The sequence below is a fragment of the Dipodomys merriami genome, unplaced genomic scaffold (genome assembly GCF_024711535.1).
Source record: "Dipodomys merriami isolate MVZ:Mamm:240054 unplaced genomic scaffold, mDipMer1.0.p SCAF_3, whole genome shotgun sequence".
Classification (NCBI taxonomy): Eukaryota; Metazoa; Chordata; class Mammalia; order Rodentia; family Heteromyidae; genus Dipodomys; species Dipodomys merriami.
The window spans coordinates 35,392,001-35,412,735 of record NW_027204492.1 but is presented as its reverse complement, the minus strand read 5'-3'; the positions used below and the strand labels follow the sequence as shown (position 1 = coordinate 35,412,735).

Here is a 20,735-nt window from a genome sequence, read left to right as displayed (position 1 = left end):
TGCCACTGCAATAATCTTTTTTCTGCCTTCCCGCCTTTTTTTTTTTTTTTTGCGGTCGCGGGGCCTGGGTGCTGTCCCTCAGCTCTTCAGCTCAAAGCTAGTGCTCTACTACTTGAGCCACAGTGCCACTTCCGGCTTTTTCTGCTTATGTGGTGCTGAGGAATCGAAACCAGGGCATCATGAATGCAAGGCAAGCACTCACCACTGAGCCACCTTCCCAGCCCAATAATCTTTTAAAGTAGTAGGCTCACTAGGTGCTCACTATAATTCTAGCTACTCAAGATGCTGAGATCTGAGTATTGCAGTTTAAAGCCAGTCTAGGCAATTAATGAATGGATGAGTTAATTAAGTGGTAGACTCACTCTACTTTTGTTCTTTCTATTATTTATAAATAATAGAGCCACATAAAATCTGAGGCCCTAAAATAAATTCATTGCAGGACCTCTAGGATGAGTATAAAAAGGTAAACAATAGTATATAACTCCTCTACTTTAAACTGCTCAATAGTTCCCAATTGCACTTAAAATAAAATCCAAAATCCTTTGGATAGCTTCCAAGGGCCCTACCAGATCTGGCCTCTCATGATCTTCAGTCTCATTATGGATTACACTGCATTTTGGCCTACTATCTCTTGTGTTGTCAGCAAGCCAGGGTTCCAGTCCTTCTCTGTCCTTGGTGTGTTCTTCTTCAAATCTATGACAGGTGTCTATATTAAGCATAGATGTAATCTTCTCGTAAAGGCTAAAGTATCTAAACTAGCTTCCTTTACTTGCCATTTTAAAAACATCAACCTGTTTTATTCCTTAAGAGTATCAATTTCTACCAAATTAACTCATTCTTCAAATGTTTTCTCTCACTTTCTAGTACACTCTTCTTTTTTTGGGGGGGGGCTTCCGGTCGTGGGGCCTGAACTCTGGGCCTGGGTGCTGTCCCTCAGCTCTTCAGCTCAAGGCTAGTGCTCTACCACTTGAGCCACAGCACCACTAACTGCTTTTTTCTTTTTTGCTTATGTGGTGCTGAGGAATCGAACGCAGGGCCTCATGCATGCAAGGCAAGCACTCTACCACTGAGCCACCTTCCCAGCCCCTAGCACACTCTTCTTGAAGTAAGCTTCATTAGAGCAGGCTTTGCCACTATACTTTCCATGCCTGGGAGAGTAATTGGTATGTAGTAAGCATGCAGTAAATATACAGTGAATAAGTGTTGAGTAAATAAATTGGCAGCCTGAGGGTTACTGCAGGAACATGGACAACATACACTAAAGCTTTTAATTAAATTAGACATCTGGAAGTAAAATTAAGGCTAAAATAATCACTACTAGAATCATGATATGCAGATTTCACCTAATAGTGCAAGCAGTCGAAAATTCTTCCTAAGTTACAGTGTCAATTAAGCAATTATCTGCTCATTAATTTAAAAAAAAGACAAATGAAGGCATTGTAGCTCAGTAGGACTAAAATATATAAGCATAGAAGGAAGAGAAAAATGATGATTCCACAATTTGAGTCAGGATCACACTACGAAATCTAGGCTAGCCTCAAACTTGAGATTTTCCTGCGTCAGCCTCCAAAGTGCTTGGATTAAAGGTTGCTGTTACCATGGTCATGCCTAGCTTGATTCTGTATGATTTTTGACCATTAAAATGAATCAGCAAGTTTAAGAGAATTGCTTAATATATAAGAAGAGAATGACATATTTGGCATAAAAGTGTTGATTTTTAGCCCATCCCCTGAAATGTCTAACAGACAATTTCAGTATGGGTTTAGAAGTTCTGCAGAGGGATTGAGAATGAGAGAGTATGGATATCATAAGGATAGAGATGAGAATTTGAGCAAGAGGAATGAGATTCTGTGAAGAAAGCAAACCAACTGAAATGAATAGATGTATATATTTATCACATTGATCATCTCTTAGAAAGTTTAACTAGAAGGAGTGGATTATAATCTCCAATTTACTCAACTTCTTCCCCAAAGTTTATGTCCTTTTTGTGTGAGCTGATACTGTGGCTTGATCTCAAGGTGTAAGCTTTGTTCCTTAGATTTTTTTCATTTAAGGTTAGCCCTCTACCACTTAAGCCATAGCTCCACTTCCAGTTTTTTGGTGGTTAATTGGACATAAGATTCTCATGAATCTTGCTGCTTGTGCTGGCTTCACACTGCAATCCTCAGATCTCAGCCTCTTGAGTAGCTGGATTTAAAGGTGTGAGTCACCAGTCTCTGGCTTCATGTCCTCTCGAGGAATTTTGTGGATTTTTTCCAAGTGCCATAGTGACAAGAGCCTAGATGTTTAGGCGACATTTTATCTTCCTTATGACCAGCCTCTTAATATATCCCTCTCAGTACTCACAAAGAAATATGTCAATAAAAGTTATGGAAAATGCCTTTGAATTTGTGCTCTTGCAAAATGGGAGGGAAGAATCTATCTACAAAGTCATAATGGCAATTTAACTGTCCCAATAAAAATATGTATTTTGAACCTTGAAACACACCATTGCCAATGTAGTCAGCTGCAGGCACAACAGTGCTTTCACTCAGACAATCACAAGTTTTTGTAAATCTTTGTCCCTAACATTGTCAGTTGCAATACAGCTCTTATATCTAATACTTATTGGAAAAGCACAGCTAAGCCAGGTGAGGGAGCTGATCAGATTTAGTAGCAAAGATGGATTGAGATCCTCAGATATGTGTGTCTAGCCCCTTAGCTCAGAAGCTGTTGTTGGCACCAATCTCAGACTGTTTTTCTACTCTCTCTCTTTGGCAGTAAGCAAGGCCTCATCCTCCATGCTGGGCTTCATCCTGGACTAGTGGGTGCCAAGAGCCTATCATAGACTGATTGTTCTGCTTTGTTGGCAGATGGACACCAGCCAGTGTCGGGACTTGTGTAGAAAGTATATAATAGGGTCCCTAATGAGAACAAGGGATTGAATGTTTGGTTTTGATTCAAGGGTTTATTAGTCTTGTGTCTGTGTCTAGACCCCACAAGGTAAACCTGGTGGCTGGGTGAGGGTGAAAAGGAGGCTGTAATATAGTTCAGAGAAGAAAATTCCCAGGACTCCCAGCTGCTGCAGGAAATGAAACTTAGAACTTAGTTCTGGGTTTTGAACATGAGTAGGACAGAGAGGATGGGCTTGGGTGGTCTGAATGGGCTTTCACATTCCTCTGTCTCTCTCTTCTCCTTGTCTCTGTATCTGTGGGGTTGTGTTACTGGTGCCGAGGCTTGAACTCGAGGCCTGGGTGCTGTCCCTTAGCTTTTTCACTTTTGGGAGTTAATTGGAGAGTCTCACAGTCTTTCCTACCTGAGCTGGCTTTGAACTGCTTTTCTCAGCCTCCTGAGTAGCTAGGATTATAGATGTGAGGTATCAGCACTTGGCCAGCTTTCATATTCTAAAGAAGAAAAAAATAGTCTGAGTTAAAACCTAGAAAGGGATTTCACTTCTATTGGGGGGAATAAAAGAATATTCTCTACTGTTGTAATGACTTTATTTGGTTTGGTTATCTCTGTATTCCCAGAATCTAGAATAATGTTTGCCACACAGAATATGTGCAATAAATGTTTGTTGAATATAGAAATGAACAAAAGGAGATTTGAATACAAATCTCAAATTTTAGATATAATATGTCAACTTCTCTAGTAGAAACTGCTTCTAGCTTTCACTGGAAGTGTTTAATTTCTTTAATACCCAGCAAAGGCAGAGGTTCCTTTTCTATAAGTTCTTGTATCCCTTTTGCTTTCTTCTTATTTTACTCTAGACCTGATCTTCCATATCAAACATTTTAAGATGTTTTTCCCTTGAGTTAATAGTCATCATAAAAGCCAGGTGCTGGTGGCTCACTCCTGTAATCTTAGCAAGTCAGAAGGCTGAGAGCTGAGAATCGCAGTCCAAAGCCAGCCTGGGCAGGAATATCCATGAGACTCTTATCTCCAATTAACTACCAGAAAACTGGAAGTGACACTGTGGCTCAAGTGGTAGAGAGCTAGCCTTGAGCTGAAGAGCTGGGGATAGCGCCCAGGCCCAGAGTTCAAGCCCCACAACCAACAAGCAAGCAAGCAGGCAAAAAATAGTCATCATAACCACCTCCATTCTTCCTACTCCTATTATCATGTTGCTGCCATACTCCAAGCCTTTGATCAGTTTAGCATTATTTCAGTGGTCTTATGGAAAAGGTGTGTGAGTGAGCATATATGTGTATATGTAAGCAATTCTGACTGTGTTGACAAAGGAAATAACAAATGAGGAAATGAAAATGTTTTACACTTAATTGAAATAATTGTCAGCCTATACTTAGAGCCATTTTTGGCAAGAAAATACTGTTTTCCTTGCAATGGATATCTCAAGTTGACTTTATAAAGTGAAGTTCTTCAGTTCAATGCAATGATTGTCTTTTTACAGGTGGTGAATTGATTAATTGATTAATTCTCCACCCTCTTGGATCACTATATCCTAAGAAAATGAAAGACCTTAAAGATAAGCAGGCCCATAGCTATAAGCAATGCTTCTACTTACCTGTGAGGAGGACATGTGTGTGTGTATGTGTTTTTGTGTGTGTGCACGTGTGTGTGTGTGTGTGTGCGTGTGTGTGTGTGTGTGTGTAGGGGGGTATATGTGTGCTAGACCTGGGACTTGAACTCAGGGTCTGTGTGCTATCCCTGAGCTTTTTTGCTCAAGCCCAATGCTCTACCACTCAAGCCACATCTTCTAGATTTTGGGTGGCTATTTGGGTATAAGAGTCTTATGGACTTTCCTGGGCAGGCTGACTTCAAACTATGATCCTCAGATCTCAGCCTCCTAAGTAGCTAAGCTTACAGGCATGAGCCAACAGCACTAGGCTGTGAAAAAGATTTTGAAAGCAGCAACCACACTTTATTACTGGTTCTGTCTGAGCCTGGCTCCTTAAGCTGATTGTACAAGGACATGCTCCAGTACCCTCTCAGCTTTTCCCACCATCTGCAGAAATTGCTGAGGATGGGAAAATAACATGAAATTATAATGGGTAAGAAGTGACAAAACAGGCAAAAATCAGAGGTTAGAAATAACCTATAGGTCAGCAGCATAATCAAATGAGTCACTTAGACAAACACTGAAATGCTAACCAGAGGATCCTCAGAAACTATTGAATGTAGATGTGTAGAGCTTCATCAGAAATTTTTCATAAAGACAAGTATCACTCATTTTTCAGTTGTGTAAAATGATGATGATGGTGCTAATGATAATGAGGATAGTGGGACATCAATGTGAAAGGGGGACTCTCTAGGAGAAGATCAGTGGAACGGCATTGTAAGTCTAATGTATAAAATAACTGAGTTTCCCTTGCAATGGATAATGCAGAATAATAGTCAAAACTTCTCTTTTTTACTGCATCTAACTCATGGTATTGTTAATACTGACAAGTAATATTTATAGAGTACTTACTCTGTGCCCAGACAGTGTCTTTAGTACATTATCTTGCTACTCTATTTTATTTTAACAGTGATTCCCATGAGCTTGGTTTGATTACTATTATCAGTCTCTAAATGATAAAGCTGAGGGTCAGATTAGCAACTGAGGTTTCCTGGTTATATAGATGCTGAGAGATGAATATAAGATTTGAATCAAGGCTCTCTAACCCCAGAGCCAAATCTATTCACCAATAATGGCCATAAATGTGTTTTGTGTTTGCACTCTAACATTAAGTCACAGTTTTATGAAGTCTTAGGCTGGCTGACACATTGGCAATGAAATGGAAACTTTTATAAAAGTCAATCTCTTTTTGTGAAGGAAGGGGCATAAAAACAATCCTTGAACCTGTTTTACCTTAGAAAAGCCCCAAGGTTAACTATATTGTGGCGTACTGTATAAGTATTACTAAATAGTATAAATATTACTAAATAACATACTATATTATATTTCTTATTAACTATGAACAGATGGAAATGGCTTTTACTATGAAAATTTTTTATTTAAATATACCAAAGTTATTTCATATGTGTAATTATATATCATGCACACATACTCTTTTGAGATATTTGACATGTGAGGAACATACTCCAGTATAACTGAGGAGAAAAGTATCTGATGCAGGACCTTTTTATGTATTTTCTTTCAGGAGGGATCTCTGAGGTTAGAATACAGAGAGATAGTCTTCAGGTAAATGTAGGGTGAGCTGAGCTTGTGAGATGGTCAGGAATCAGTTTCCATCACTGGTTCATAGGTAGTAATACATTTGAGGCCACAATGAATTCTAAAGCTGGAAGTTCCCAATGTTTCCCATCAGCTGCCTACCAATGACTGCAACTGCACATGGAGGATTGAAGATTATTATTATTTTTTACTTATAGCCATGGCTTTTATTTATTGGGGGGTTAAAAATTTATTTTTTAATTGTGAAAATATCATACAGAGGGGTTACAACTACATGAGCAAGGTGAATTGAAGATTATTGAAGCCTGTATGGTTCCAGGAACGGATTTCTAACTGTCAACACATTTCTGCTAATTTAACTGTATTGATATTACATAACAGAAAGGTGTAAGCATTGAATAAGTGACAATGGACAACTTTTCTGGAGTACTAGTTCCCTGTATTCTATAATTTTCTGGCTGTAATTTTCTTAATGATCAATTTCAAGCCCAGACACTTCTGACATAGATAGATGGATTGAACTGTATTTGATGTTGGTATAATTTGTGAAGGGGAAGGGAAAAAACAAATCGTTTAACTAGGGAAACAGGTGGACCCATTGCAACAATGAGATGTACAAGTCGTTATATCGAAAAATGAACTTTACAACTTTGGCCTGGGGTGGGGTGGGGGGCGTGGGAGGTGGCATGGTGGGGGGGAGATGAGAAGGGATAGGAAGGGGAAACAAAGGAGGAGGCAACAATGCTTGATAAGAAATGTATTCATCATCTTGCCCATGTAATTGTAACTCCTCTGTACGGTATTTTCACAATAAAAAATAAATAAATAAATAAAAAATAAATTAAAGGTTAAAAAAGATAGCTGGATAGATAGATAGATAGATAGACAGACAGACAGACAGATAGATAGATAGATAGATAGATAGATAGATAGATAGATAGATAGATAGATAGATAGATAGATAGATAGATAGATAGATAGATAGATAGATAGATAGATAGATAGATAGAACGTTCAACAGGCAGGATCTTGCCAAGACTGAGACCTAGGATCAGGCTATATCCATTAGTGTACCTCTCATCTGACATAGGCCCTCCTTATACTGGAAAGCACCATACAACCCCAAGTCCTTTCATTTCCTTGACTCAGTCCTTCACTGCTCTTACCAACTGAACAGGATAAGCCCATACAGCACCATTTTAGGCCAAGGTCCATACTACCACAGTGAATATCCCAAGGCAATCCAGCTGGTATTTTCCATACTCCAGACACCAACAGGCAGCTTTTGTTCCCATAAGAAGTCATACACCAACTGTGCATGGAGTGGAGTTTTGATTTTTTTTTAATATCTCCCCATAGCTTGCCACCTACTGAGATGAGTCTCCTTCTTACTAGAATTTCTGTTGAATATTTTTTTGAGATTCTTTTTTTTTATTGTGAAAATATCGTACAGAGGGGTTACAATTACATGGGCAAAGTAATCAGTACATTTTTTATCAAGCATTGTTCCCTCCTCCGTTGTTTCCCCTTCCCATCTCCCACCCCCCACCCCCAGCCAAAGTAGTCGTTATGTCAAAAAACGAACTGTTGAAATTTTAGTCTTAAAATTGATCTCCATGGCCTTTTTTTACTCTGGCAGTCCACTCTCCCTAAGACTGGAGCTCTCAATGAACTTCCCAACACAGTGAAATTGGTCTTACCCCATCCCTTACTGTGCACTGTCCCTCAGCTCTTCAGCTCAAGGCTAGAGCTCTACCAATTGAGCCACAGCATCACTTCTGGCTTTTCCTGCTGAGGAATCAAACCCAGGTCCTCATGTATGCAAAGGCAATCACTCTACAACTGAGCCACCTTCCCAGCCCATGAGATCAATACTTACCACCAGCTACCACCCCCACAGGATAAGCAGACCAGAGGCTTGCCTATTGCTGGTCCACTGTGTGTCTGGACCCAGTAGCACTCACATTCATCTGGACTTATACAGCCATTTTTTCCACAGAAAGGTACCTCACTCAGAGATCATGGTCCACACCTCACTATATGAGCAGAGAATCCACATTCTAGAGCCCCCAATCAGTACTGCATTCTTCAGAAAGCCAAATAATCATATGCCTAGACCACATCACTGCAGGGGCACCAACCGAATAATTGTGTAAAGAATTTTAAATTTGATATTTAGAAAACTTGACGTAGCTATGATGAGAAAAATCAACTTTATTGTGTTATGTTTTACATCTGTTGTATGGTTTAGAATTGTTTCCATTCAAATTACAGAGAAGAGGGTGAAGATCAAAATCTTTGTAGCAATTAGGGTTTCCAAAGGCCCTATTTTGGCCCTGTCCTCTTTGTTTCTCCACATGCTGTGAGCCAGCCATCTGCTACTATCTAAAATTTCCCACACCATTAGCCAACACTTGTCTAGTATAGTAATCCTACAGCCAGCAGTATCGTTCATCCAGAATGCACTGGTATGTCCATATCAGGTATTAAACTATTGAAATGCTTTCTTACCTATTGAATAACTTTCCTGGTTTGGCCTCTTATCTACCCATAGTCACCCTTTCAGCTGTCTTAAATTCTCCCCAAATTTCCCTGGAGTTCCTCATAATTTAACAAAGGAGGCAAGATGCCTATCCCACAATCCTGTTACAGTGTTTCTGATGACAGGTCGTTGCCATTGAAAAAACTGTTGTTAAATATTTTGGATATCATACTTTCTTGTAATCACTACACCAAACATTGTAAATATCTATAAGACCCACTGCCTAGTTACAAATGCCACTAGGTAAAAATATTCCAAATCAGGAAAGATCGCAATACTTGGAATGTATTGTGCTTTGCCACTGACATTCACAACTACTCCTTATATTTGTATGTGCTCTTTGTCTTGAGGTACAAGGCATCTGAGCCAAAGTCTTCATAAAGGAGGCCTACAGATACTTACCAATCTCTGCACATCATATACCAAATTTGACCATGAGAACTTCTCATTTGTTCAGATGACCTTCTATTAAGTACTGCTCCAAAACCTGGGCAACCCATAATCTGGCCAGCATGTACTGCCCCAACACGAAGAAATGACTAAGAATGGTAGGTCCACAAAACTTGTCCCAGTCTTTGCAAATAGACACAAAATATGACCACATTCAAGTCCACCCAGTATATGGTGTACTAGTCTTTAATGAGGATCCTACATAAACTCTTCATATAACATAAGGTAAGACTTGAAATGAAGATCCACAACAATTTTTCCAACACTTTAAGTGACCTTCTAAATGGGGCTGGCTCTATAACACCTCTCCTCCAACAGAAAAATATGTGTAGCCTTGACAGACAAATGAGACCACTTAAGAAAATGGTGATTGGAGAACTACACTGGTTCTTTTTTGTTATTGTTGTTTTGGCTTTTTTGGTGGTTGTGGGTCTTGGACTCTCAAGCGCTCTACCACTTGAGCCACAGTGCCACTTTCGATTTTTTGGTGGTGAATTAGAGATAGGAGTCACATGGATTTTCTTGCCTAGGCTGGCTTAGAACAGCAATCCTCAGTTCTCATACTCCCGAGTAGCTAGGATTACAGGCATGAGCCACTGGCATCTGCTACACCAGCTCTTTTAATGGCAGGAGTGAATTCCTAACTAGAGCAAAACTGACCAGACCACCACACACACTTTCTCATTACAGCCTGAAGCAAACCAAGTTGGGCCAGGAAACAAACATTCACCTTCAAAATTTGACACAAATTCTGAGCAGATCAAGCAGTGTAGAAAGAGCTATTATGATGTCTAGAGACTGTATATACACCCTTCACTTCATGAGACAACCTAGAAGCAGTTGGGGGAAAGAGTCCTCCATTCCTTATATTCCTCACAACTTCTCCCGTTCCCTTCCCTTTCTTCCATCCCTTCTAATGCCATTACCTGATCGGCTTTTTGTTCTTTCTTCCATTCTTTGGCCCTCTTATTCCTTTTTCATTGTAGCCCATATATCTCTAGTTTCATGTTTTGTCTTTTTTATATAGTACTGAGGTTTGAACTCATGGCCTCACATTTGCTAGGAAGGTGTTCTACCATTTCACTCACTTTTTAGCATATTAATTATTTTTGAAATAGGCCTCAGTTTATGTCCAAGCTATTTATGTCTTCTTGGTTACTGGGAACCACCATGCATAGCCATTTGATAAAATGGAATCTCCTGAACTTTTTTTCCCCAGGCTGGCCTTGAGCTATGGTCCCTCAATCTCTATGTCTCAAAGATTTAGGATTATAGGTTTGAGCTACAGTGCTGGTGTTATTTGTTATAATGATATTGATGTATCCCAAGTCATATATAGGTGGAGAGGAAAACCAGGAAACATTTAAGATACTACCTTTTCCCATAGGAGTTCTGTTGGAGTACAGGCCTACTGCACGCAAATCATTACATGGGGATTTGCTCCTAGAACCAGAAAGGCTGAGGAGCCAAACTTTTCTCTAGTAAGTAAACTCCCTAGCAAGCTAATGTGAGATCCCAGATGAAGGGCTCAGTGTCAGAGAAATTGGGAGGGAACAGAGGAGACCTTGGAAAAATAGTAACCCCCCCATCACCTGCTATCTCAGAAAAAAATACTGTTCAAAGCCTTCTATATATGTAAGATTGTTTTCAAGCTTTAGTTAGATATTTAAATAAGTCATTGTTGCTCATGGCCTGGAATCCTTTTTTCCCCAAATTTCTCCTTTTATTATACACTCTACACACTCGGTCTAATATATGATCTCATCACACTTAATCTTATTCTCAATGACTCCTCTCAAGTTTTGAATGTTATCTATTTAGTGTATATATTCTAAGACCCTTTTGTCTATGCTTATGTATTATAGGAACCTATAATTTTGTATGTGTTTTTCTTTTTAAAAATATATGCTAACTGGCCCATACTCTGCAATTTGTTTTTCCCTAGACATTGTCTTGAAGATCTAACTCCTCTTGTAATTTAGACCTAGTTCATTATGCAAATTGCTTCATAGCATAGTATATTATGGATAATCTCAATTCGTTTAATTATTCCCTTATTAGTAGACACTTAGGTTGTTTCTAATGTTCTGTTATTGCAAACAGTGCTTTCATGAAAGACTATTTTATGTCTCCTTCTGTAATTGAGCTGGAGCTTCTCTATGGTAGATATCAACAATGAGAATTACTGGGTCTTAATGAATGCCCTTTCATTTTTATAAATACTGGAAAATTGCACTCCTATGTAGTTTACTAAATTTAAGTTCCCACTGAAGTGTGTAAATGTATGTGTTTCCTCATTCATTTTTTTGAGCTTTTATTTTGAAAATGTTCAAACATAAAAACTGTAATTTCCAATGAATATCCATATAATTGCCATCTAGATCCAACCATTGTTAATGTTCTCCATGTCTGTTTTATCTATTTATCTACCTATCATCCAATCATCTCTTTTCAACATTTTTGCTGAATCATTCAGTGTAGCTATTATGACTCTTGACCTGTAAATAGTTTGGCAACTATCTCCTAAACATTAAAAAAATTTGCATCAATCCAATTTTTTCATACAGTATCTTTTGATGTACAAAAATTAACAGTTCTCTAATCCTTACATCATTTAATATCCAGTTCACATTCCAGTTTCTCCAGATATCAAAAAGACTTCTTTAATGTTTTAGTTTGACAACCAGGATCCAGTGAAGTGTAAGTAATGGCATATGTTATCAAGATATAATTAAGGTACCAAAATTCACAATTTGAAATGCAACAATTTACTGGGATTTGAGACAGGGTTGTGCTGTGTAGTCCAGGAAGACCTGTAATTATCAATCCTCCTATTTCAGCCTCCCCATTGTTAGGATTACAGATGTGCACCATCATACCTGGAAATTGTTTTTAATATATTAAATACATTAGTAGTTCATGCAATGCTCATTATTATACAATTCCAGAAAGTTTTCATCACCCCCTATAGAAGTTGCAGACCTGTAAGCAGGTACTTCTTTTTCTCTACTACGGCTCAACCCTGGCATCTCCAGTGTCAGCCCTTAATCAGCTTTCTGCCTAATGTGGATATATCATAGAAATTGAATCATACAATGTGAGATCTTTAATGTCTAACTTCCTTTGCTTGTCCATAATGTTGTTAAGATTCACTGTTGATGTATTATTTATCAGTTCTTTATTCATTTTATGGCTGAACAATAATCCAATATATACAGATACCATACTTGGTTATTTATGCATCACTTGATTGACGTTTTGGCTGGTTGTTTTCCCTTTTTGGCTTTTATGACTAATACTACTATAAACAATCTTGTATAAGTTTTTGTGTCGACACATGTTTTCATTTCTTTTGGGTATATATCTAGGAGTGGGATTGCTACGTCCTATGTTGAACATTTTTGAGGAACAGTTAATCTGTTCTCTGCAGTAGTTCTACTATTTATATTACCAGCAGCAATTGGTGAGTATTAAAAGTGGTCCAGATACTAACCAACCTTGATTTTCCATTTTAAAAAACATATCTATCCTTCTGGGCATGTATGTTTTTTTTTAAAAAAACTTTCTTATCCTACTGTTCAATAAACAGTTCTTTGACAATAACTTTCAAGAAATACCTGTTCAGGTATATTTCTTTTTTAAATTGAATTGTTTTGGATTATGAGTTATAGATCCAAGTGCTTCATCAGATATTCTCATTTCTGTTGGGTGTCCTTTTATTTTCTTGATAATGGCCTCTGGCACAAAAGTTTTAAAATTTTATTGTGTTGATAGTGACCATTTTAAGTGAGGTGAGGTGGGATCTCAATATGGTTTTGATTTGCATTTCTTTTATGGCCAGTGATTTTAAACATTTCTTCATGTGTTTATTGGCTATTCTTATTTCCTCTCCAGAGAAGTTTCTTTTAATTCTTTTTTTTTAATTTTTATTTATTTTTTATTGTGAAAATACTGTACAGAGGGGTTACAATTACATGGGCAAGATAATGAGTACATTTCTTATAAAGCATTGTAGCCTCCTCCTTTGTTTCCCCTTCCCATCCCTTCCTATCCTCTCCCCACCCTCCCCACTGAATCCTCCCCCCACCACCAAAGTTGTAAAGTTCGTTTTCGACATAACAACTTGTACCTCTCATTGTTGCAAGGGGTCCACCTGTATCCTCATTTAAACGACTTGTTTTTCCCCTTCCCCTCCACAAATTATACCGACATCAAATACAGTGAAAGCAGGGGTTGGTTATACTGTGGGGGAGGGACATACAAAACAACAAAGAAATAATCTTATAAATGCATTAGAAACAATCGCATGAAAGAAAAAAACACTTGAATACATATCTTAGGGTTCATTTCCCTAAGATCACCTTATCTGACCTTTTCTGCTGGACTCAGACATATACTAGATATTGCAAATAAGGGAAACCATGGGACCTTTATTGAACTTCATGTGTTCTTATGTGAAACTTATTCTTTGCCACAATTATTCGAAGTTATTATTGTCTCCATTCAACTTCAGGGAACACAGATGCACAGCCAGGGTAAGTAACTTATTACAGATGTCCCAGTTTGGGGAAAGAATTAAACCTGAAGATTATACACCAGAATTTATAGAACATGCCATGACCACCAATAAAAACAATTCATGTTAATAATTTCTTTTGTAGGTTATAGCCTATTAGATGTGTATTTTAATGTTTTTTCTTTCATGCATGTGTTTCTAATGCATTTATAAGATTATGTCTTTGTTGCTTTGTATGTCCCTCCCCCACAGTATAACCCCTGCTTTCACTATATTTGATGTCAGTATAACTTGTGGAGGAGATGGGGAAAAACCAGTTCTATAAGGATACAGGTGGACCTGTTGCAACAATGAGAAGTACAAGTTGTCATGTCCAAAACGAGCTTTACAACGTCGGTGTGGGGGGAGGGGCGGGGGGGAGGAATAGGATTGGGATGGGGGTAGGGGGGAGGCTGGGAAGGGATGTGAAGGGTAAACAAAGGAGGAGGCTGCAATGCTTGGTAAGAAATGTACGCATTATCCTGCCCATGTAATTGTAACTCCTCTGTAGAGTATGTTCACAAATAAAATTAAATTAAATTAAAAAAAAGAAATGTACTCACTATCTTGCCCATGTAATTGTAACCCCTCTGTACAGTATTTTCACAATAAAAAAAGAAAATGTAGAAAGAATCATAAGTATTAAAACTCTAGATATTTGCATCTATTATTTTCCTAGACCAGCAATAAAAAATATCCAAACAAACAAAAAAAAGAAATGTACTCATTACCTGACTTATGTAACTATAACCCCTCAGTACATCACCTTTATAATAAAATATATTACAAAATAAAATGAAATGAAATGAAAAAATATATGTAGCCCTCAAAGGCAACAAGAACAAAGGGGTATAGAGGCAGCACTCCTTCCAGTATAACTAAAACTGGATTAAAAATATCAATTTTCCATAAGAATGTAACATTAGTATCTAATGCTGGTTTATTTGCCACTTTCAGGTTCCCAGAATGAAAATTTTTAATTCACCAATTAACTAGTAATAAACATGCAATTGATTCAAATATCTGCTCCAGACAGGACTAGAGCAAATACTATCTACAATGTTTTCTTTTAATTCTTTAGCTCACTTATTAATGGGGTGGTTGTTTCTTTGAGGATTTGTTATTGAAGGGTTTAATTTTTTGAGCTCTAGTTATAGTTTTTGATATAAGGCCCTTGTCTGTTGTATGGCTAGTGAAGATCTTCTACCAATATGTGGGCTTTCTATTTATCTTGCTTGTTATATCCTTTGCCATGCAGAAGCTCTACAGGCTAATGCAATCACATTTATCCAGCTTTTCGTTGATTTGTTGTATTTCTGGATCTTTATTTAGGAAGTTTTGACCTGTGCCAAGAAGCTCTAGTATATCTCCTATCCCTTTCTGTAATATTTTCAGTGTGTGTGCTCTTACCTTGAGGTGTTTGATCCATTTAGAATTGATTCTAATGCAGGGTTGAAGAGGTTATCTTTCTTCCATCTGATGATTTTGGCCTTCTTATCAAATATTAGATGGCCATAGGTCTGTGGGATCATTTCTGGGTCTTCAGTTCTATTCCATTGGTCCTCAGGCCTATTTTTGCACCAGTTCCAAGCTGTTTTTATATCTATGGCTTTATAATAGAGCTTGAAATTTGGTACTGATATTCTTCAAGCACCATTTTCCTTGTTAAGGATTGTTTGTGCTATTTGGGGTCTTCCATTATTCCATGTGAATTTTTGGATTGCTTCTTTTATTTCATGACATAATGTTGTTGAGATATTGATGGGTATTTCATTGAATTTGTGGATAGCTTTGGGCTGTATTGCCATTTTCACAATGTGAACCCTCTCAATCCAGGAGCATGGGGAGGTTTTTCCACTTCTTTAAATCTGTTTTATGAAGCCTAATTTAACTTTGATTTTCTTTTCACTGCTTGTAGTTTTTGGATATCTAAGAAGGTGTTTTCTGCCTAAACACAAAAATGTTAACACCAATATTTCATTGTGTGTTTTGTAGTTCTAGCTCTTATATTTAGGTCTTTGAACCATTTTGTGTTAATTTTTGTATAATTTAGGTTAACTTCATCCTTTCCATATGGATATCCTTTTGTGTTGTGCCAATCCTGGGGCTTGATGTGAGGGCCTGGGTGCTGTCCCTTAGCTTTTTTCCTCAAGGTTGCTCACAGTTCTATTTCCAGCTTTTTGGAGTTTAAATGGAGGTAAACATCTCATGGACTTTCTTTCCTGGGCTGGCTTCAAACCAGGATCCTCATAGTAGCTAGGATTCTAGGTGTGAGCCACTGGAGCCCAAGGATTTTCTCCTTTTGAAATTTCTGTATTCTCAATCCCATTACACATACACGTGCACACACACACACACACACGCCTGCACGTGCGCGCGCGTACACACACACACACACATCCTTGTGCTAGTTTTGCACTATATTGATTACTGTTGCTACATAGTAATTTTTGGGAGCAAGACATGTGAGTCCTCCAAAAAACTTAGCTCTGTTTTTCAATGCTGTTCTTGGTATTCTGGGACCTTGAATTTCTGCATGTATCTTAGGATCAGTTTGTCTATTTCTCAATAATTAAAATAAGGTCATTTGAATTTGATAGTGATTATATTGAATCTACTTATCAATTCAGGTAGTGATACCATATTAATATTAAATATTTTAATTCATGAATATGGATATATCTTCTGATATTTTTAATTTCTTTAAATGGCATTTTATAATTTTCAAAATAAAATTGTCGTACAGCTATAGTTAAAGTTATTCATAACTATTTAAGTTTTTTGACACTCTTTTAAATTTTATTGTCAGAATATTCATTGGTAATTTACAGAAATGCAATTGTTTTTCTATTGATCTTGAATTCTACAGTCTTCTGAACTGTTTTTTCAAGTTTTATTCCTTGAAATTATATATATACATATATATGTATATATATATATATATATATATATATATATATATATATATATATATATATATATATATATATATATATACCCACCTCCAGTATGATATTAAATAAGAGTGATAAGAATAGATACTTGTGTTTTGTTTGGGAAGTTAGAGGAAAACTTCTGGTCTTTCATCATGTTAGTTGAAGGGCAGGTTACCATAGACATTGAAGTTGATCAAACTTTCTTACATTTCTTGTTTTTGTACTTTTTTCTACATAAATGAATTAGGGCCTTGTCAGATGATTTTTCTTTATCTACAAACGTGATAAAATATTAGTGGACTTGTAGGGTGCCAGTGGCTCACGCCTGTAATCCTAGCTACTGAGGAGGCTGAGACCTGAGGATTGCTCTTCAAAAACAGCCCAGGCAGGAAAGTTTGTGAGACACATTTCTCCACGTAATCACAGAAAAAGCCAGAAGTGGTGGTGTGGTTCAAGTGCTAGAGTGCTATCCTTGAACAAAAGGAACTGAGGGACAGCATATAGGCCCAAAGTTCAAGGCCTAGGGCTGGCAAAAAAAAGTACTAGTGGACTCTTATCTGGTCTTTATATATTTTACAATATTTGTATTCCTGAGATTAATACCTCTTGGCCATGTATATAATCCTTTTATACACTGTTGGACCTCATTCACAACTGCTTTGTTCAAATTTTTATACATATTTATAATAGTATTTATCTACAGATTTCTCTTTTTTTGGTGTTCTGGTGGTTTATTTGTTTTTTTTTTTTTTCATTGTTAAACCCTCCTTTATTTTTCCCCTACCATCATCTGCAGATTTCTTATGAGGTCTTTGTCTGGTTTTAGTATCAAGGTGATATTAGACTCAACAAACTAGAAAGAATTCCCTCTCTTTTTTTTAAAGAGCTAATAAATGATTAATGTTAATACTTCTTTAACCATTCTGCAAAATTTATTAGTGGGGGCTTCTTGTCCTGTCCTTTACTTTTGTAGGAAGTGTTTGATTTTCAAGTCTCTTTATATTGATCTGTCAGATTTTCTAGTTCTCAAGTCACCTTGATTGCTTTTGTAACTGATTGCATTTCATGTCTTTTTATTTAGTGTTATTTTAGAACAATATACTCACTTATTCTCTCTCATAGCATTTACTTTTATTTTTTATGTCAGTGATACTAATTCTTCAACTCCGGGCCTCAGGGACATGCTAGACAAATATTATACCACTTGAGCCATGCCTGTGGCCCTTTTTTGCTTTAGCTATATTTCAGGTAGCATTTTGTTGTTTTTGCCATAGTCAGGCCATCTGCCTGACTCAGCCACCCAAGTAGCTGGGATTACAAGTATGTTCTGCTATGCTTGGCAACATTTAGTTTTTAATGACATTAACTAAGGTTAGTTGAATTGTAGATTTTTCATATTTGGGTTAGTCTAATTGCTTCCTCCTTGTACCATATGTGTGTTTCCTTTTAATTTCTTATATACCTGTAGTTATTTCTAAGGGTTTTAGTGTCAGGAAAAACATTATTGTGAGCATCAAATTTTTATTTAAAAAATTACATTTTAACAGCCAGATAGATGACAATGGGATCTCATAATTATTAGTATAAAAGAAAATATTTATTGACCATTTCCATTTTCTACTCTGTAAACCTTCAGTTTTTGCACATAACATGTTTTTGTGTTCTATTGACTACCTTTGCCTTATTTATTTGTTGGTTTATTCATTGTATAGTTTAGATAAGGATTATATACATAATTTCCATTTAGATCTTTAATTCACCTTACATTTGTATTTGCAAATGGCTTATTTTATGCAAGTATTTTATTCATTTAAAGAGATAACTAAATTTCCAGATACAATGTATTAAATACTGAAGCTTTTCATTGATTTGACATTCCAATAACATATTAAACTTTCATATATACATGATCAATTTCCAGACATTTTATTATTTTTTATTGGCTTATATTTATCTACTCTTAAGCAAATATACACCTACGTATATTTTGGTTCTTTGGGTATATAATGTACATATCTGTCAATGAAATACCTATTAATTTTACAATGATCTTTGCTATTTTTTTGATCTTTACTATTTTTGCACATTCTCTTCTCTTTCAAATTCTTGACTCAACTTATGAAATGTCTCAATGAGATATTACATTCACCCAATATTACTTTCATGAGAATTTATATCTTAACTAGAATTTATGTCCTAACTATAATGAGTCTTCTGACAACAAATGGATTTTTTTGTATTGTTCAGTATGTTTTATGTATTTTTCCATAAAAATTCTGGTCATTTTCAGTAAGGGTATGTCTACATATTCAAGTGGCTTTTGCTATTATAAGTGATATTTTTCTACTACATTTTGCGATTGTTTATTTCTGGTATGTGGACAACTATTAACTTTGATGTGGAACCCTTATTCCCAATTGCTTTAAAAATACCTTGAGCTTTAAATAGTTTTACACCTTATTTTAATATTTAATTTCTTTTTCTTATTGCATTGGCAAGGCTATCTAATGCCATATGGAATAATGGTTGTTAATGATAACTCCTTTCTTCTATTTCATTAAAAAACAATTTTAAAATACCATTAAAGTACACTTGCTATTGATTACTAATAGATAAATTTATCAAGATACAATATATTTTATTTACTATAGTATTTGTTACATCATCAAAATATATTGTACTGAGAATAGCTTCAAGATTAAGACCATGTACTATCTTCCTTAGGAAACAATAAATAGGTAGAATGGGTCCATTGGCTGAAGAGCCTTGATTTTAGTTGATTTCTCAGAAGATGGAATCTACACATTAAAGGTAGACTTCTAAATGAACATCGAGAAGAGAAATCTCTTTGCTTATTATCCAAGCTCAACCTTATCAGGCTCTTGCTTTGGAAAAAGAGGAATGAAGAGACCAGTGTGGTAGGGTATATATGCTCATATGTTCAAATGCCTTACTACAGACCCTGTTGCCAGCCCACCTGTCTCAGGTCATCAAACTGTTTCTGAATAGAAGAGGACCAAGAAATATGATTTGTTCCATATCTTAGCTTTCCAATAAACTTAAGTTTTTACAAGTCATGAAATTATATGAAAAATTTTAATACCTGGGAAAGAAGATTCATTCCCTTTGGGACTGCCAGCCACTTGTGGGAGTCACTGCATAGGGCTGACTGGCTGCTTTCTTTCCATGACATGCTGCCTGTTGTGCCATATGAGTTTTAGTTCTTGTTACTTGACTAGAGTAGGAAAACTGGTAGAAGGAGTCAAATATTTAACAGATACCTTCCTCAAAGGCACACTTGTCCCTTGTATTTTGGGACATAGCTAGAAAGCAGAATGGAATGGAGTATTCCCCAGTCCAGTTAGGTAGAGGTGCTAGATATTCACACACTTGGGTTATAATATCAGCTCTTTGCTTCATATGCTAATCTCTTTGGGCCTCAGTTTTCTGTCATAGTATATACTCCAAAACTCATTGTGATTATTAAAACAGATATGTACAATCTATTTATCAAAAGGCCCAACAATATTAATGGCCCACAAAATAATGTTTGAATGGCATATCTGATGGATTTGTGAGATGACTCACAATTTAGAATTTCTTTTTTTATTGTGAAACTACTGTATAGAGGGATCACAATTACATGGGCAAGATAATGAGTACATTTCTTATCAAGCATTGTAGCCTCCTCCTTTGTTTCCCCTTCCCATCCCTTCCCATCCTCCCCCTGCCCCCTGCACAATCCTCCTCCCCCTCCCCACCAAACTTGTAAAGTTCGTTTTCAACATAACGACTTGTACATCTCATTGTTGCAATGGATCCACCTGTATCCCTAGTTAAACGATTTGTTTTTTCCCTTCCCCTCTACAAATTATACCAACATCAAATACAGTGAAAGCAGGGGTTATACTGTGGAGGAGGGACATACAAAGCAACAAAGAAATAATCTTATAAATGTGTTAGAAACAATCGCATGAAAGAAAAAAAATTGAATACATATCTTAGGGTTCATTTCCCTAATATCAAGTTATCTGAACTTTCTGCTTGACTCAGACATATACTAGATATTGCAAATAAGGGAAACCATGGGACCTATGTTTCTTTGGGCCTGACTTACTTCACTTAATATAATTT

The 20,735-nt window shown here is 36.6% G+C and overlaps 1 protein-coding gene across 4 annotated transcripts in view; it reads left to right on the top strand.

Annotated features, from left to right (window-relative positions):
• Pak3 (p21 (RAC1) activated kinase 3) overlaps positions 1-20,735 on the top strand; it is a 270,788-nt gene that overhangs the window by 90,388 nt on the left and 159,665 nt on the right. The gene's annotated exons all lie outside the window — the stretch shown is intronic.